Here is a 3478-nt window from a genome sequence, read left to right on the forward strand (position 1 = left end):
CCGCTCGATTCCCTAGAATCGAGGAGGTGGCACTGTGTCGCCACTCGCCGCCGCTTGTCGCCGCTGCTACCACCACCGCCTCCACCATCGCCTTCACCACCGCCTCCACCATCGCCTCCACCACCACCGCCACCTCCACCGCAGCCGCGCTGGATAGCGATGGTGAGGACGGCGCGCGGCGCGCCGATGGCGATTCGATGTACGGAGCGGCAAGCTGGGGAGAGATGTCGACCTGTCACGGCCGGGGTCGCGGACAGAGATTCCTCCGGGGAGCGGCGGAGGTGGCGAGAAGGGGTGAAGGCGAGGCGCGAACGAGAGAAAATCGGAGTACGCGAGTCCGAGGATGGAGAACCAGAAAGAAAGAAAGAGAAGTGGAGGAGAGTAACGAGCGAATGCACGAGTGCGAGGCGAAGACAGTTCAGGAAGCCGTGAGGAAACACGCACGCATGCACTCGCGGTGATGCGGTCGATTAATTCGTTTCGTATTCCGCGCGCCGCTGTAGGGATGGACGGACGAACCGACCGATAGACAGAGACGCACGCACGCACGCACGCACGTTCTTACCCCCGGGAGAGGGGTGCCACTGCCGTCGTACCGAGAGCGCGGGACTGTCGCGCTCGCGGCGCTCTTCAGTTCCTCGTGGTCTCGTCGGACCTTCCTCCCACCCTACTAGTGGTATCGACTGCGCCGGCGGCGACGACGCGACGACGGCGGTGATGGTTCTCGACGGCGACGGCGACGATGACGGTGCGGGGCGGCCTTTTCTCCTTGATGCCTCTTTTCATATAGGCAAGGCCGCAGCACCGATTACCACTACCTGGTAGCTCACGTTGGTGGTAGCGCGCGTTACCGCTGGTAGCGACCGGCGAACCGCGACGACGGCATCCGCGCATCGACGACGATGGTGACGACGAACGGGGAGACGAGGAGACGAGGACACGACTACACCGCGACGACGACAACGATTATACTCCGGTTAGCTCGCTTCCCGCTGCTACCGCTGGCCTGCCTGCTGCTCTGCCGCCGATTGTGCGCGCGCACCTTCGGCATACACGTACGTGTACGGGTCCACTGCCGTCCGTCTGCTTGTCTCTGTTTTTCTCTCTCTCTCTCCACTGTTTCGCGTGTGTCACGCGCTGGCTGCTTGCATGTGTGCGCGCCGTCGCGTGTCCAAAGACGAACGATGAGGAGCGCGAGTGTGGGAGAAAGAGAGGGAGAGACCGGCGAGGAACGAACGAAAGATAGAGAAGGATGGAATAAGGAAAAAGAAGGAAAGAAAAGGAAGGAGAAAGAGAGAGGAGAGGAAACGCGGATAGAACAGCGTCTAAGCCGGAAAAGGGTTCGAGGGACCTTGGTCTATCCAAGATAGGGTGCAAATTTGGTACACCCTGTCAACGGTACCGCGGTCGCCGTTGGACTATCGTGCCTAAATCAGGGAGAGTCGCGCACACGCATACAAATATATAAATACAGTGCCGCGTTAAACTGTTTTGCGCCCATGGGTTGAAATATTTCGAGTGCCTTTTTATAAGACGTGTAATGTCACACCTGGAATATATAAATATATCTTAAGTTTTTGGGATTCAAAAATTTTTCCAATATTTATAAAATTTTTTTAATGTATTTCAACGCACCTCAAATTCAAGATTTTTTCTGTTTTTTAATTTTTTAAATATTTTTCAACGCAACTTCATGCTTCATTTGGTGGATATAAAATTCTTTTCAATGTTGCCTAACTTTTTAAATATTTTTCAACGTTTGATTGAAAAAGTTTTTTTTAAAATTTGCCGCCTCTAAACATTTGTCGCCCTGGGCTCACGTCTTAATACGGCACTGCACGTACATACACACGGGAAATATATCGTACACCTCCCCGCGGTTTGCGCGCGCTCGTTCTTTCCCCCTTCCATTCCCAACTGCTCTCAACCTTGTGACCCACTACCCCCGTCGTCGCGTCTACCACCCTGGAACCAGTTTCAAGAACGCGGTTTCGCGGTTTCTCCGTCCAACACCTGAATCCGGTTAACGGCTCGACAACAATGAATCCCGGCGCTTCATCGAAATAGCCGTACTTCATTCAGTCACGATACCATACTTCAACTTCATTCAGCGACGTGGAGCTTCGAACTAACTTCGAGATCGTCGATCACGGTTCATTGGAATATCGCACCTTCCATCATTAAAACGCGGTTTCATTTCAACGCATTCATATTATGCGCATTCATTGTTTCCTACGCGATTCGTCTGATTTGAAAATTTTCATCAGTTAATAACTTAGTTCTTTTGCTAGATAATTACCTTTAATTTGAAATTACCTTTCGAACTCATTCCATTTTCTTTGTCTTTCTCTTTCTTTCAATCTATTCATACAGCACACTTTACTTAATAACGGACTCACTTGCATTATCCTAAATTAGTGAATACTGAAAGCTGCTATGTAAAATTAACAAAGTTAAATGTAAAAGCATATAAATATTTTATAGGATTAAATACTTAATTATAGTGATACCATCATGTTATCAAATAGCATTTTCAACCTGGTTTAAACCAACCTGGGTTGAATTAATGATGTTATATGCTCTATCAATAGTAGCAGTGGCTTTAGAAATGATTAAAAACATTTCAAATTGGGGATAATTTGACATTAGTTTAACAGTGTAGGACATTTAGGATATAGAATATAAGAACATAATATCCTTTAAATATCTTTAGGACGTTTCTTGAATGTCTATGCTATATGTATTGAATATATCTATCTCAAGCTTCTCTGAAGCTATCTATTTATCTTTCCGAATAAAACAAGAAGCCAGTCCCATTAACAACTCCAATTAATTTGATTAGTCGATTAAATTTCAATATTGCCAACTGCAAAACTGAAAATATAATTCTTTGGCACTTGAGAAACCAAGAACGATTTAATAATAATTATTATTGCCACATACGTATGATATCAAAGTATTTAAAATTAATTAGTTTAATTATTTGAATTATTTTAATGTCGCATATTGTTTTTTACAGCTATTAGAAAATTGTGTTTTTAGTTTTGCAGTTGGCAATACTAAAATTTATTCGGCCGATTAAGATAATCGGAGTTGGTGACACTCGTCCAAGGTTTGTTTTATTATTACACTCTGGATTATTACACTAAAATTTCTTTTCTCACTTTCGCCAAATATCAAACATATTTCACTTTAAGTTCAAAGAATATATCTATATAAATTAGGAGATATAGATTCCAATTAGAATTATTCCATTTTCCCTAGAAAACACATTGAGACTAGGAAATAATTGAACAATTCCGATCAGAATCCACATTTCGAATAATACGTAACATAATACGTAAGTTCCATAATACTTAGTTGAAAAAAAAAAAGACCTTGTGACATAACGACAACTTAATACAATTACTTACTGCGTCGCTTTTTATCGCAGCGTTTAAAATCCAAGAAAACGTCACATCGATAATTGAACGCCGTG

The 3478-nt window shown here is 44.8% G+C and overlaps 1 protein-coding gene across 12 annotated transcripts in view; it reads right to left on the reverse strand.

Annotated features, from left to right (window-relative positions):
- PMCA (plasma membrane calcium-transporting ATPase 3) overlaps positions 1-3478 on the reverse strand; it is a 100253-nt gene that overhangs the window by 93541 nt on the left and 3234 nt on the right. For 7 of the 12 annotated variants that reach the window (XR_001936633.1, XR_001936634.1, XM_018448638.1 and 4 more), the window contains exon 1: positions 566-980. The exons of 1 other annotated variant lie outside the window; for it this stretch is intronic. The gene's annotated coding sequence lies outside the window, so the exon portion shown is untranslated. Of the gene's footprint in view, positions 1-444; positions 522-565; positions 982-3478 lie in introns of those variants that run through there. 4 more of the 12 variants (XM_018448639.1, XM_018448630.1, XM_018448629.1 and 1 more) reach the window with 4 other exon arrangements.

This window comes from Mycetomoellerius zeteki, unplaced genomic scaffold (assembly GCF_001594055.1).
Source record: "Mycetomoellerius zeteki isolate Tzet28-1 unplaced genomic scaffold, Tzet1.0 scaffold223, whole genome shotgun sequence".
Lineage (NCBI taxonomy): Eukaryota > Metazoa > Arthropoda > Insecta > Hymenoptera > Formicidae > Mycetomoellerius > Mycetomoellerius zeteki.